The following is a 16,190-nucleotide window of genomic DNA, read 5'->3' on the forward strand; positions in this document are numbered from 1 at the left end:
TTTTTTAAGAATGACTTTTACTGGGAAAAAAAAAAAAGGCAAAATGTCCTTGACCACACTGTCAAGCGAGTTGAAATGATTCAGTAAATCTGTGGAAAACAATAAATCATTGGTAGAATTTCAATAGCATTTAGTAGTAATCTACATGTCCAGCAAAATCATGAAACAGGAGTAATTACAAAAGAGATTTATAGATACTAAAAATACAATGCAAAAAATGAAGTTTTCCTTGAGCAAAACCAATGATCCTTTAGTGATGAACCGGAAAAAAAAAAAAAAAGAAAATGCATTTTTCCAAAACCCTACAAGTCTTCTGACTTTTGCTCCGAATAAGTAACTAGATCAGCTTCTGAAGTCAATATCGCCAACCTTTCCACCACAGTGTTTGGGAAGGAAAGCCAGGTAGGGCACAAGCACTGGTTTGGCTCCTGACCACCTCTCAGTCCTTTTGTAACTCAACTCCAAGTACGTCTGCGCACGGACACCAAGGCGAAAGCATGCGGCGCGCGAAAGCACAAGTTATGTATTGAGAAATCACTACAATGCCAAATTTTTTTAGAATAAAAAAATATATATCTTTAACAACTCTCTGTGTTAGGGTAACTGTTTACATATTGAGGTGTTCCTCCTTTTTTTTGACTGGAACAATAAAAACAAAATTTGATATGGTCTTGGTGTCTTCTTTGTGTGTGTGTGTGTGTGCATGTGTTCTACAGGTGGGGACAGGAGTCATTTTTGAAGCACCATAACCTGTCACAGGATCACCCAGGAAGTCAGACCTCCCGCCCATATAAATCAAGAACCATGTCATGGCTTCAGAATAACTCAGCCTCTCTCTTTCTCTTTCTGTGTGTCTCTTCCTCTGTCTCCCTCCCATCTCCCCCCTTCCTCTGCCCATAGTCAGATCCCAGCAACAGGTCAGCCCTGCTCCTTCCCACACCTGCCCAACCAGGTGGGACCCATCCAATACCCGCTAGATCTCTGTACCTCATGAAATATTCAGTTCAGTTCAGTCGCTCAGTCGTGTCCACCTCTTTGCAACCCCATGGACTGCAGCCTGCCAGGCCTCCCTGTCCATCACCAACTCCAAGACTTTATTCAAACTCATGTCCATTGAGTCAGTGATGCCATCCAACCATATCATCCTCTGTCGTCCCCTTCTCCTCCTGCCTTCAATCTTTCTCAGCATCAGGGTCTTTTCAAATGAGTCAGCTCTTCGCATCAGGTGGCCAAAGTATTGGAGTTTCAGCTTCAACATCAGTCCTTCCAATGAACATTCAGGACTGATTTCCTTTAGGATGGACTGGTTGGATCTCCTTGCAGTTCAAGGGACTCTGCAGAGTCTTCTCCAACATCACAGTTCAAAAGCATCAGTTCTTCAGCACTCAGCTTTCTTTATAGTCCAACTCTCACTCTCACATCCATACATGACTACTGGAAAAACCATAGCTTTGACTAAACAGATCTTTGTTGGCAAAGTAATGTCTCTGCTTTTTAATATGCTGTCTAGGTTGCTCATAGAAGGCAATGGCAACCCACTCCAGTGCTCTTGCCTGGAGAATCCCATGGACAGAGGAGCCTGGTAGGCTGTAGTCCATGGCGTCGTGAAGAGTCAGACATGATTGAGCGATTTCACTTTCACTTTTCACTTTCATGCATTGGAGAAGGAAATGCAACCCACTCCAGTGTTCTTGCCTGGAGAATCCCAGGGATGGGGGAACCTGGTGGACTGCTGTCTCTGGGGTCGCACAGAGTCGGACACAACTGAAGGGGCTTAGCAGCAGCAGCAGCAGCAGCAGGTTGCTCATAACTTTCCTTCCAAGAAGTAAGTGTCTTTTTATTTCATGGCTGCAGTCACCATCTGCAGTGATTTTGGAGCCCATGAAATATTACCATATGTAAAACAGATCATCAGTGGGAGTTTGATGTATGACTCAGAAGCCTGGGTTCTGTGATGACCTGGAGGAATGGGGTTGGGGGGAGTTGGTTCAGAAGGGAGGGGAGACATGTATGCCTATGGCCAATTCATGTTGATGTATGACGAAAACCATCACAATACTGTTAGGTAATTATCCTCCCATGGAAATTTTTTTTAGAAAACTGTAACAACAGCAACAAAAAGATGGAAGGAACCTTGGGACTCCCAGCAGCTCACAACAGCTTGCTGCAGCTCTGTCTTTTTTGCACTTTTTAAAATTTATTTATTTTAATTAGAGGCTAATTACTTTACAATATTGTATTGGTTTTGCCATACATCAACATGAATCCTCCACGGGTGTACACGTGTTCCCCATCCTGAACCCCCCTCCCACCTCCCTCCCCGTACCATCGCTCTGGGTCATCCCAGTGCACCAGCCCCAAGCTTCCTGTATCCTGCATCAAACCTGGACTGGCGACTCGTTTCATATATAATATTATACATACTTCAATGCCATTCTCCCAAATCATCCCCCCCTCCTCCACAGAGTCCAAAAGACTGTTCTATATATCTGTGTCTCTTTTGCTGTCTCACATACAGGGTTATCGTTACCATCTTTCTAAATTCCATATATATGTGTTAGTATACTGTATTGGTGTTTTTCTTTCTGGCTTACTTCACTCTGTATAATAGGCTCCAGTTTCATCCACCTCATTAGAACTGATTCAAATGTATTCTTTTTAACGGCTGAGTAATACTCCATTGTGTATATGTACCACAGCTTTCTTACCCATTCACCTGCTGATGGACATCTAGGTTGCTTCCATGTCCTGGCTATTGTAAACAGTGCTGCGATGAACATTGGGGTACACATGTCTCTTTCAATTCTGGTTTCCTCGGTGTGTAGGCAGCCAAGCGACGGATGGGGAGGGGAAGGACACTGAGGCACCTGCTCACTCGCCTCGGCCCCGGCGTTGCGTCAACCTGGATTTATTTTTTGGGGGGGGACCCTGTAGCATGCAAGATCTTAGCTCCCTGACCAGGGACGACCCCTCCCTCCCTGAAGTGGAAGCACAGAGTCCTACCCACTGGACCACCAGGGAATTCCCTTAAGTATCTTCACTAGAGGACTTCAACAATATCTGACAAGGTCCAATGCTGAACTCAAGAATCATTCTTAAGAGAGGGTTTTCCATGGTCTCAGTTTTCCACTTTGCAAGGGGTTGGCTCTGGCCGAATCTGGCACCTCAGCTCTGACTCCAGAGGGCTTGGCCGCCTGCCCTTTCCAGGGAGGCATAAACCAAACCTGTGAGTCCAGCCCAGGCGCCTCACACCACAACGTGCATGGGAGATGCCATGTGAAATACACCTGGGTCAATTCACCAGTGATGGTGGACGGGCAGCCACCACCCATGGCACAGGGGCCTCGATGTTCTCAACTCGGGGTCGCAGACGGGTGGTCACAAGAGGACAGCCCCAGGAACTGCTGACGGTGTTACAGGAACTTTTCCATTGGACCTGGGGTATTTCCCTTTTTCTAAAAATGCAGTGTGCTAAAACTATTTTAGGAATGGAGTTAATACGGCTCATTCATAATACAGCATCTTCCTGTGTTTCTGGGTGTGATATCTAAACGCTGGCTTCTCTCATTCTCTCTCATACCGTCTCACCTCTCCCTCTCTGTTTTTTAAAACAATTTTACTCTACAAATATGTTCATGATATTTTTAACAAATGTCTTGGGCAATTGGTAAATATGTATGTGTGTGTGTGTGTGTGTGTATGTTCCATCGCTTCAGTCATGTCCGACTCTTTGCGACCCTACAAACTGTAGCCTACCAAGCTCCTCTGTTCATGGCATTCTCCAGGCAAGAAAACTGGAGTGCATTGCAGGGCCCTCCTCCAGGGGACCTTCCTGACCAGGGATCGAACCCACAATTGATGCTTTTGAAGTGTTGTGTTGGAGAAGACTCTTGAGAGTCCCTTGGACTGCAGGGAGATCCAACCAGTCCATTCTAAAGGAGATCAGCCCTGGGATTTCTTTGGAAGGAATGATGCTAAAGCTGAAACTCCAGTACTTTGGCCACCTCATGCGAAGAGTTGACTCATTGGAAAAGACTCTGATGCTGGGAGGGATTGGGGGCAAGAGGAGAAGGGGACGACAGAGGATGAGATGGCTGGATGGCATCACTGACTCGATGGACATGAGTCTGAGTGAACTCCGGAAGTTGGTGATAGACAGGGAGGCCTGGCGTGCTGCGATTCATGGGGTTGCAAAGAGTCGGACACAACTGAGCGACTGAACTGAACTTATCTGATGTGAATCTGAAGCCAGCTCAGGGAGGCTCAGACACCCTTCCCTGACTCCCCTGACCTAGCAGGCTTCCAAATCTCTATCCTGAGAGCTCATAAACGAGCACTGCACTGAACATTAACCCTTCTTGTCTGTTGTCCCCAGCAGACAACAAACCCCTTACAGCCAAGGATTGTCTCACCTATCTGTCCCCAGCACCTTCCATAATACTTGGCACTTAGTTGGTGCTCAATGCTTTTTTGTTGGATGGATGAGTAGATGAATGGATGAATGGATGGGTGGGTAGATGAATGGATAGATGGATGAGCGGGTGGATGGGTGGATGGATGGATGAGTGGGTGGACAGATGTTAGGATGGATGGATGAATGGATGGGTGGGTGGATGAATGGATGGATGAGGGAGTAGATGGATGGATGAGTGGTTGGGCGGATGTTTGGATGGATGGATGAGTGGGTGAATAGATGTTTGGATGGATGGATGAATGGATGGGTGGGTGGATGAATGGATGGATGAAGGAGTGGATGGATGGATGAGTGGGTGGACAGATGTTTGGGTGGATGGATGAATGGATGGATGGACGGATGAGTGGGTAGATGGATGTTTGGATGGATGGATGAGTGGATGGATAGATGTTTGGATGGATGGATGGACGGATGAGTGGGTGGATGGATGGTTGGATGGATGGATGGGTGGATGAGTGGGTGGATGGATGGTTGGATGGATGGATGGATGTTTGGATGGATGGACAAGTGGATGGATGGGTGGATGAATGGATGAGTGTGTGGACAAATGTTTGGATGGATAGGTGAATGGATGGGTGGGTGGATGAATGGATGGATGAGTGGGTGGATGGATGTTTGACTGGGCAGATGGATGTTTGGATGGACGGATGAGTGGATGGATGGGTGGATAAATGGGTGGATGGATGGATGGGTGGAGGAATGGATGGATGAATGGATGGGTAGGTGGATGAATGGATGGATGAATGAGTGGATGGACGGATGAATAGGTAGATGAGTGTGTTGGGGAATGGGTGGTTGATGGATGGAGGAGAAAGAGTAGTAACATTCATGATGTGCCATTCAGGTGATGATAGCAGCCATAGAAACCCCTATTACTGCTTTCACAGCTATGTTATATTTTGAAAATCTCTCTGTGAGAATGATCTCAACTGAGAATGACCTGGTGCCTCCATATATGGTAGAATGGTTCATTCTACCAAATTACCTCATCCAACATTTTGACAAAACATACTGCACTGCTCACATCCTAGCACACCCTAATGAGTGATTTCTGTGAAACTTATTAGTTTGCATTTTTAAAAGAGGTCCACTTGTCTGATCAGTGTTCATCATTGTGGCCTGGGGGTTTCCAACCAGTAGGCTATAATGCAGTCATCTAAGGTCAATAGATAGCCTACAGAAAGGCAAGTGCTTTCCCATTCATCACGCGGCAGACCACCAAGAGAAATGAACGCTGGATCCAGTGGGACTCAGGGCAGCCATCATCTCCCACTGCTAATGCTTCCCTGAAGGTCACTTTTGTTTTTATTGTCGTTTAGTTATTACGTCATGTCTGACTCTTTTGCAACCCCATGGACTGTAGCTCACCAGACTCCTCTGTCCATGAAACTTCCCAGGCAAGAATACTGGAGTGAGTTGCCATTTCCTCCTGCAGGGGATCTTCCTGACCCAGGAATAAAACCTGTGTTTCTTGCAATGGCAGGTGGATTCTTTACCACTGAGCCACCAGGGGAGCCCCGAAGGTCACCTTAGGCTTTCTTTAGCCAACACGATGCACACCTCCTTTTACACGTTTTGATTATATAATATGATCTTTCTTCTCTTACAAGGAAATAAAGTATTTGGTGTCTTCTCAACAAATGCTTGAGTTACAATCTTCCTAAATCACAACTTCATGTTTTTTCTTCCTCAAAGTCCTGAAGTCATCTCTAGAAGGAAGACTTGAAAGCTAAATCTCATCCATAAAAGTTGCTTTGAGCAGATCAGACTCTGCTTCCCTGCACTCCAGCAACAAGGAAAACCAAAGACAAGAAAATAAGAAGGTAAATTCCTCAAACCACACTGTCCCTCCCAGAGCTGGGTAAACAGGGACAGGGCCAGCGTCAGCACATTTTAGGTCTCTGTTCCAGCTTCTTCCCCACGGGCCAAAACTTGTTTCTCCAAAAACTTGTTTTTCCACTTCTGTAGACGCAGAGTGAACAGTTTATTCCCTCTCTTTTTGGACTCCGATTATATGATGGCACAACCACAACAACAAAACCATCACTCAGTAGTACATTTACATACAGGTGCAAGGAATTCCACATCTGTTATTTCACTTAATCTTGCTCAGTTGCCCAGTCGTGTTCAACTCTTTTCGACCCCATGGACTGTAGCCTTTCAGGCTCCTCTGTCCATGGGATTCTCCAGGCAAGAATGCTGGAGTGGGTTGCCAGTTCCTTCTCCAGGGATCCTGACCCAGAGATGGAACCCTCATTTTATGCATTGGCAAGCGGATTCTTTACCACTGTACCACCTGGGAAGCCCACTTAATCCTTATAGCCCTGCAAAATCAGTAGTATTAGTCCCATTTTCTAGCTGAGAAAACAGAGGCTCAAAGATTATAACACTTAGTCCTAAATGACATGGCAAGCTATTAATACAATGATAATATTGAACTGAAAGCTATACTGCCAGTTACATGTTAAACTCTGGGAGACAATCCAGCAAATTCATGTTGAGAGGGAGAAATGGAAACCACAACCACCCATCACTACCCATGCGGTGACGGGGTCACTAGGCTCCAGCCGGGAGGGGGCAGCAGAAGCTTAGCCAAGGAGCCGAGACCAGCAGGGGCTCAACAGCGGCAGACGATGAAGGAAACCAGCTGACGTGGGTCAGCGGGGTCCCGCCACTAACTCCAGATCTGGCTGAGTCTCTCCCCAGACTGGCCATCAAGCAGGGCATCCAGCAGCCCAGCAGCAGGCAGAGATGGGGCAGGCTGGCCAGAACCTGCCTGGTCCAGGGACACTTGTCAGCTGCCTAATCAAGGGGCCCAAACCCCTGAGGAGCCCATACCCTGTCCACTTCCATCCCCCCTCTGGCCTCATCTCCATCCCGCGGGACTTCTTTCTCCCCAGGCATAGGCAGGGATTTCTTGGGACCAGGGTGGTGTCTGTCACACGCCTCCTATCTCACGTGCTGAGCACATGTGAGCTCAGTTGGCATCTGATAAGCGATGGAACTCAGGAATCCCCTTTGTTTACTGTTCCAGCTGCCCTGCCCCCACCCAGAGGCGGGGAGTTGGGGCCTCCTGCAGGCATCTGTACCTGCGCTGGTCCCCACCAGACGCACCTCTTCACCTTCACCTTCACCTGGGAGAGCGGCTGGAATCTTTATCCACCGCTTCCTTCCCTGAGAGCTCAGTTGGTAAAGAATCAGCCTGCAATGCAGCAGACCTGGGTTGGGAAGATCTGTGGAGAAGGGATAGGCTATCCACTCCAATATTCTTGGACTTCCCTTGTGGTTCAGCTGGTAAAGAATCCACCTGCAATGTGGGAGACCTGGGTTTGATCCCTGGGTGGGGAGGATCCCCTGGAGAAAGGAAAGGCTACCCACTCCAGTATTCTGGCCTGGAGAATTCCATGGACTGTATATCTATGAGATCACAAAGAGTCAGACATGACTGAGCAACTTTCACTTTCACTTTCTTACTGGAGCCACTTTTCACCCAGCCTCCTCCCCAGCCCTGCCAGGTGACCAGTCTTATCTCGACAAAAATGCCCCAGGTAAGCGCCGCTCCATGTGAAGCCACCCCAGACTTAAAGCCTTCACGCTGCTGTTGGTTTGGCTCAGGACATCGTGGGTCAGGAGTCAGGGAGGGTGAGCAGGGATGGTGTATCTCAGCTCCAGTGAGCTGTCCGCTGGGCGCCCAAGGCCGTTCCTGGTCACTGGACACAGGCTTTGCCCACCCCCATGGGCATCTCCAAGTATCCCACTCCTTACAAGACAGGTGCTTCCAAGAGGCAGAACGCCCACCATTCAGTGGAGGCAGCGCCTATGTTAGCCAGCAGGGTTCTTGGATTCTTGACTCAGTAGAAATTCTTAAGAGGCTCTGGATCTGGAAGATCCCCTGGAGGAGGAAGTGGCAATCCACTCCAGTATTCTTGCCCAGGGAAACCCCACGGCCAGAGGAGCCTGGCGGGCTATAGTCCATGGGATCGCAAAGAGTCGGACACAACTGGGTGACTGAGCAAGGATTAAATGAGATAACAGATACGGAATTCCTCGCATCTGTGTGTAAATGTGCTCCAGAGGATGGTTTCTGCTGTGACTGTGCCATCATATAATCAGAGTCCAAAAAGAGAGGGAATCAACTGTTCACTCTGAGTCTACAGGAGTGGAAAAGCAATTGGGCTGAGCACAAGCACAAGAGACCAGACTGGGAATTTGGATAAGGCTTTACTGGGACCCTGGGACATTTGAAATGACCCTGATGCTGGGAAAGGTTGAAGGCGGGAGGAGAAGGGGACCACAGAGGGTGAGATGGTTGGATGGCATCACCGACTCCATGGACATGAGTTTGAGTAAGCTCCGGGAGGTGGTGATGGACGGGAAGCCCTGGCGTGCTGCAGTCCGTGGGGTCGCAGAGAGTTGGACACGACTGAGTGGCTGAACAGAACTGGGACTCGCACTCCAGCAAGAGGGACCGAGAACAAGTAACAGGCTCCCTTGCTCACTCCCCGAGGGAGGTGAGCTGGCTCCTTAAATGGGGTGGGGGGAGGAGCAGATGGGTGGGTCAGGCCCAGAAGGGTGGCTGAGGGGGCCTGCCCACCCCCTGGCTGGTGCTGTGTGCAGGGGTCACAGCGCAATACCCTGCTTTTGCTCCCAGCACCGCAGAAATGGCAATAAATCTGTGGCCTCTTTTGTATCTTATTGTTCATACTTGGCCCCAACTGTGCCTGCCTGCAGTTCTCTTTAGTCCATTATAGTTTCTTTGTATCTGTTCCTGGAGGAGAACTTTGTCCAGGCGCAAGCACTCCAGTAAAGACCCAGGGTCCCAGCCTGTCTCACCAGGAGCTGAACCACTTGTCACCACATTCTGTTGGCCCAAACAGTCACAGTGCCCACTCCAACCCCAGAGCCGAGGAGCCAGAGACTCCGCTCTGTCATGGCGGGAGGATGGGCAGGTTCACTACCCACCGCCACCCAATTAGAAAAACCCTACCTGCCTGCATTGCAGCGCACTGCGGTTTCCTTCCAATCCACCTAAAGCTCCATCTGGAAGGACCCCGTGAGAGGTTTAACCCTTCAGCCCAGGTTATGTGATGCCACCGCCCCCTTCTAAGTCCCAGCAATATGCACTGAGGCCCCTGTTTAACTTTCTCCACATTCACACATTCCTTCTCTCACCAAAAAAAAAAAGCAACGAGAAAAATAGAACCTTGTCATATTAATAACATTCCAGTTAGAGCATTAGAGTGTCTCCCCCATGACAGTGCAACAGGCAAGACTTCTGTTCAGGTCACTCCTGAGCTTTTCACCTGTGCTGTGAAATCGCAAAGAGCAGCCTTATAAAATGATCTTTGTAATGAAAAAGAAGCCAAGGACACAGAGAACAGACCGGTGGCAAGAGTGGGGGAGAGGGAAGGAGGTGAGGGGCAGAGTAGGCAAAGGGGCTTAGGAGGTACAAACTGCTCTGTATAAGATCAGCTACAGTGGGACTTCCCTGATGGTCCCCAGGATAAGACTCCAGGGGCCTGGGTTTGGTCCCTGGTCAGAGAACTAGATTCTGCATGCCAAAACTGAGACCTGGAGCAGCCAAATAAATAAATATTATTTTTAAAAAGCTACAAGAGTATATTGTACAACATGGAGAATATAGGCAATATTTATAATAACTATAAAATATAACCTTTTAGGTTGTAAATCACTCTATTGTACACCTGTAACTTATATAATATTATACTATATTGTACACCTATTATATTTCAATTACCAGCTTCCCAGGTGGCACTAGTGGTAAAAAACCTGCCTGTCATGGCAGGAGACAAGAGACGCAGGTTTGATCCCTGGGTTGGGAAGATCCCCTGGAGGAGGGCATGGCAACGCACTCCAGTATTCTTGCCTGGAGAATCCCATGGACAGAGGAGCCTGGCGGGCTACAGTCCATGGGGTCACAAAGAGTCAGACACGACTGAGTGACTTAGCACACAGAGCACATATTTCAGTTAACAATTTCTTAAATAATAAGTTAAGCTGAATCATACACACAAAGAAAGATCTTTACTTCTGTAAGATGCGTAGATGGGAGAAGCCCAAGATGAGAAATCCAGTCAGACAGCTGCCCAGCTGGCCCTAGGACACAGCTTGACCAAGTAATTGATGTCAAACAGGATCCCAAACTCAGTCTGTGGGGTCTTATCCACTCCTGAAAATGCCAGAGGCAGACCACCAGCACCAAAGATGCAAGAGACACAAATCAGTGGGGACCACCACCCCTTCTCTGCCCCACAACAGTGTCTCCAGCAGCCAGAGGAGAACAAACCTTGGGCTGTGCCTTCACCCACTCTGAGCCAAATGGGACACTCACTCACCTGCAACGCCCATCTCTGTGCGCAGAGAGATGAGCCTTCAAGCGCCGCAATGCTGCATAAACCCCTAGGGCATATGAACAGAACACCACGAGTTCCTGAAAGGAAGGGATTCTTGGCCATAATTGCTTTCCAGGTCCTGCTTCCTAAGGGCTGCCAAGACCTGGAGGTCTGTTCTGTGTGCACAAAACCAGTAGAATGAAACCCCCGCACAAAGCCCAAGAGGGCATGCAAACAGATAACAGGGCTGAAAGCGGGGAGAACAGAAAGAATTTGGCTTGAGCATTTTTGGAGCCCCACCAATTCCTTGATTTATAGGTTGCGGTTATCTCTATGCTGTTTTCAAATTCAAAATGTTTTGCTTTTAAACATTCTAGCATTAAAAAAAAAAAAAATTGTTTACCCTCTCGGGAGCCACAGCACTCAGCCGTGGCTTTGGTTTCATCGTAGGGTACTTGAGATGACAGGGAGGGGAAAGCAAGATGTAGAAAGATGAGTCTTCAAGAAGTCAGGGAAATGCCAGCTGAGGGCAGGGAATTTCTGAGCTGCCATGGACCCTGGGGGAAGAAAACAGAGGAAAATTCTCCAGTCTAGTCAGTCTGTTTGAGGGCCTGGATGAAAGATCTTCCAGGCCATCCAGGCACAAGTGTGTGCTTATCCCTTGCTGACCTCACAGTTAACACCTGTAGTAGATTGGATTGTGCTTCCCAGAAAGTCATGTTCACCTGGAAACTCAGAATGTGACCTTGTTTGGATATAGAGTCTTTGCAGATGTAATTAGTTAAAGTTAAGATAAGATCATTCTTGCCAGGTGGCACCAATGGTAAAGAAAAAAAATTCTTCCTGCCACTACAGGGGACATAAGAGACATGGGTTCAATCCCTGGGTCGGGAAGATCTCCTGGAGAAGGAAATGACTACCCACTCTAGTATTCTTGCCTGGAGGATCCCTATGGCCAGAGGAGCCTGGAGAGCTACAGTCCATAGGGTCGCAGAGTTGGACATGACTGAAGCGACTTAGCGTGCATGCAAGATTAGATTATAGAGGACTTCCCTGGTGGGCCAGTGGTTAAGAATCTGCCTGCCAATGCAGAGGATAGCAGTTCAGTCCCTGGTCCGGGGAGATCCCAGGTGCCGAGGAACAACTGAATCTGTGCTCCACAACTATTGAGCCTGTGCTCTCAAGCCCACGAGCAACAACCACGGAGCCTGCAATCTAGAGCCCATGCTCTGCAACAAGAGAAGCCACCGCAAAGAGAAGCCCATACACAGCAACTAGAGAGAGCCCTCACAGAGCAATGAAGACCCAGTGCAGCCACAAATAAATAAATAAAATATCCTTATTTCAAAAAACGAGATCACAGGGTAGGCCCTCAATGCAATGGCTAGTGTCTTTCTATGAAGAGGAAAAGACAGATTCAGAGGGCAAGAACAAGGGAAGACAGAAACAGGTTGGAGGGATGTTGCCACAAGCCAAGGAATGCCGGGAGCCACCAGAGGCTGAAAGAGACAAGGAGCCTCCTCCCCCAGAGCCTCCAGAGGGCGCCCAGGATTGTCAAGACTCTGATGTTGGACTTGTGGCTCCAAAATAGCATTATAGTACAGACCTGTTAGAACTTCCCAGGTGGTCCAGTCCTTAAGACTCTGCACTTCCACGGCAGGGGCACAGGTTCAATCCCTGATCAGGGGACTAAGATCCTGCATGCTGTGCAATGTGGAAAAAATTTTTAAAATACAGGTCTGTGTTTTAACCACCCCATCCGTGATGACTTGTTCCAGCCTCCCCTGGGAACTGAATACAAAGCCCAAACCCCCGTGTGTCCAGTCAGCAAAGGGAGGGAAATCCAGAAAGAGAAGCACCCACACACAGAAAGGCAGCCACGCCATCAGGTCAAGAACCATTTGCGTTTTCCCTGCTCTCGGGAGACCCCCAAGGTCATGATTCTCCAGTCTGAACAGGAGTGATTCGATCCATGTCTGGGCTCCACCAAGAATATTCTGCAGGAGAGTCCCAAAGGCATCAGGACAAAGACAATTCCCCTTGGGAGTTTTCCATATGACAGGCACCGTTTGCAAGCTTCATAGGGAAAGAACCAAAGAGCACGTGACCTCTCTTCTGCCCACAACAACCAAGTGGGTGGTAGCTACTGGTACCCCGTGGAACAGCAAGAAGACGGGAGCACCGAGGTTAGAGGTTGCCTTCCAACCTGCCACTTAGAGGTTCTTTGGAGGCTATGCCAGGGTCAAACCCAAACTGTCGGACTCTGGAGGGGAAGGCTCTTCTCTTACTATCCAGGCTAACTGTCCCCAAAGCAGAGGGCATTGAGAAGAAAGCAGGGGCTGAAATCCACATGGGAATTCCCAGTGGCCACTGGTGAAAAAGGACATTCCAGGGAGAGTCTCCCTGTGAACAGGAGAGGGCAGCAAGGAGGCAGAAGGGACCAGGGACAAAGGATTCCAGGACCTGCTGTTATCCACCAAAGGGGATGACTTGCATAACTTGGAACACGGTCAAAACATAAACCACTTGTAGAGTCCTCGGCAGCCTCCACCGTTCAGCAGATAAATGGTGCTGAACCTTGCAGGCTGTCATCCTTCAAGGAGATAGTGAGATGACTGCAAAGGTTAACCACACTCCAAATCGGAACATGGTAGTGCGCCAGAAAAGAAGTGTTGGCTCTTCCTGCCTGGATCTGTGTTTAGTTATGCTTTTCTGGTGCATTTTTAAAAAACAGAAAATACACAGTGTTGACAAAGCTATGACGAACCCAGACAGTGTATTAAAAAGCAGAGATATCCCTCTGCCAACAAAGGTCTGTATAGTCAAACTATGGTTGTTCCAGTAGTCATATGCGGATGTGAGAGTAGGATCATAAAGAAGGTTGAGTGCCAAAGAATTGATGCTTTTGAATTGTGGTGCTGGAGAAGACTCTTGAGAGCCCCTTGGACTGCAAGGAGATCCAACCAGTCCATTCTGAAGGAGATCAGTCCTGAATGTTTATTGGAAGGACTGATGCTGAAGCTGAAGCTCCAATACTTTGGCCACCTGATGCAAAAAGTTGACTCATTTGAAAAGACCCTGATGCTGGGCAAGACTGAAGGCAGGAGAAGGGGACCACAGAGGATGAGATGGTTGGATGGCATCACTGACTCGATGGACATGAGTTTGAGCCAACTCTGGGAGATAGTGAAGGACAGGGAAGCCTGGCATGCTGCAGGCCATGGGGTCACAGAGTTGGACACAGCTGAGCGAACGAACAGAAACACAGTGTTGAGATTTGTTTTGCCTTCCCTTCTGGCTGCAATCCATCCTGCAGGGCTTGAGGTCTGTCTGCAGGAAGCCAGAGCACAGGCTTAGGACGGGTCTCTGTAAAAAGCAATCTCCTCTTCTCATCCACAGATGTCCTGGGACCCCACGAGGGAGAAAGGGGTCTGGGGTCCTTCAGGAGGTCTTCACACCCAGCAGGAAAGAGGGCAAGGGGTGCAGCTCCACTATGAGGAAGGCAAAGGCATCCAGACCTTGTGACTCTGGATCCCAGAGCCAGGGCAGGTTGTGCAGGACTGCTGGGCCATGTCACCTGCTTCAGTGGCTCGGGACATGCTAGGCTTGTACACACTTCCATGGGCTGTTCAAGGGGCAGGACCAAGGCTCCACCAGGTAAGCACTAGGGCTCACCTGGGGGCAGGAACAAGGCTGACCTGGGGGCAGGACCAGGACTCACCTGGGGAACCAGGAATCACCTGGGGAGAGTACAAAGCCCAGATGGGTCTGGAAACACACCGTGCGACCTACTGCTTGTCAGAGGGCGCTGATGCATCCCTGACTCCATCTAGCCATACATGGCTTCCTTTTCCCTGAAATCCTCTAGCACATGGAGGCCCAGCATTGTAAGGACTTGTATCAGGACTGAGTCCCATCCTTCAGGCCATAAGGACACGCGGAAGGTTGAATGTTCCCTTTCCAGTAGCGGCAGTCAGAGCAGGACCCAGACCTTTCCCCATCGGCTCACCAACCCCTTGTGGCTCAGCTGGTAAAGAATCCACCTTCGATGTGGGAGACCTGGGTTCGATCCCTGGGTCAGGAAGATCCCCTGGAGAAAAGGAAAGGCTACCCAGTCCAGTGTTCTGGCCTGAAGAATCCCATGGACTGTATAGTCCATAGGGTTACAAAGAGTCGGACGCTACTGAGCAACTTTCACTTTCACCAACACCACTTCTGTGCCCAGACTCACACCCAGGATGGTGCTGTTCTGTGTTAAGCCCTGGAGGACACAGCAGCACGGAGGTTACATGCAGCTGCTCTGGGCTCCGGGGGAGGCAGGTGCAAGTCTGCCACACTCTGTGCATCTGGCGGCAAGTCACTCAACCTCTCTGAGACTTGGCACCTTCAGCAGGACTTATCTTGAGTGGTCTTGTCAGGATGGATGGTGAGAGAAAGCTTAGCTAAGTGCCTGGATCACACCAGGATTCAACAAGTACAGTCAAGAAATAAATCATCAGTTCCCTTTCAAGTTGCTGCAGTGGAAAAATCCAAGTTCCCTACTGGAATGTCCACTCAAGAGAACCTGAGTGGAGAATCCCAGAGAAGGGACAAAGGAGTGACTCGTGGCTGTTCCACGGCCCATCATTCCACCCTCCTCGCCAGACTGAGACCGAGTCGAACTATGCTTTGTGCTATCTCCCTGGCTCTCCCCGGTGCCGCCCCGGCAACCAGGGCCAACCTTGGCGCTGCACAGCGTGGAGAGAGAAGACTCCCCAAATACAACTTCACTTTTTTTCCTGACCCTGAAAAGTTTGGGAACACCTCCCCAGAGCCGAAACAGTCCCTCCCGGAATGTGGTTAAGGGGAAAGCCAACCCACCCCCACCCGACCATCTTGACTTTCCAGACTGTAATGTCAGTCTCCTGGAGGAATTGCTCAGCGCAAGCAACTTCCTCTAAGTCTAGAGTCTTAAGTCCTTCGCGCATCCATCCTTCAAAAAAAAAAAAAGAATTGGGATGAAGCAAAGCAGGCTGCCCACCTGACCGTGGTCAACACAGGAAGTCCTGCTTGTGGGCACCTGATTCCAGAGTGAGCATCTTACCTTCTTGGCCTCCAAATCCTGGGCCCTGGGCTAAGTGCTTAACACGCATTAACTCATGAGATTCCCCACAACCCCTGATGAGCAAGGTTTAATTATCCCCATTTTAGAGATGAGGCAACTGAGGCTCAGAACATATCAGGAACCTGCCCTGGCTTCATGGCTATTAACAGCAAGAAGGAGAGCCAAGAAGCTAGTCTACCCTCAGTCAGCGCTCACACAAAGCACCCAGGATGTCCTTCCCACGTGTGTTCAGATCCCTCGATGTCCATGCACCCACAGT

At 49.0% G+C, this 16,190-nt stretch overlaps 1 long non-coding RNA gene across 5 annotated transcripts in view; it reads right to left on the reverse strand.

The window, feature by feature from the left end:
• LOC147378906 (uncharacterized) overlaps window positions 1-16,190 on the reverse strand; it is a 99,067-nt gene that overhangs the window by 81,654 nt on the left and 1,223 nt on the right. Inside the window, exons 2-3 of one of the 5 annotated variants that reach the window (XR_015164536.1) lie at window positions 11,231-11,384; window positions 10,831-10,925 (exon numbers count right to left, since the gene is read on the reverse strand). The exons of 1 other annotated variant lie outside the window; for it this stretch is intronic. This is a non-coding gene — a long non-coding RNA (uncharacterized LOC147378906). Of the gene's footprint in view, window positions 1-10,830; window positions 11,028-11,230; window positions 11,385-16,190 lie in introns of those variants that run through there. 3 more of the 5 variants (XR_015164576.1, XR_015164593.1, XR_015164607.1) reach the window with 3 other exon arrangements.

This window comes from Bos grunniens, chromosome 1, assembly GCF_055505025.1.
Source record: "Bos grunniens cultivar Pamir isolate PY7600 chromosome 1, Bosgru_T2T1.0, whole genome shotgun sequence".
NCBI lineage: Eukaryota > Metazoa > Chordata > Mammalia > Artiodactyla > Bovidae > Bos > Bos grunniens.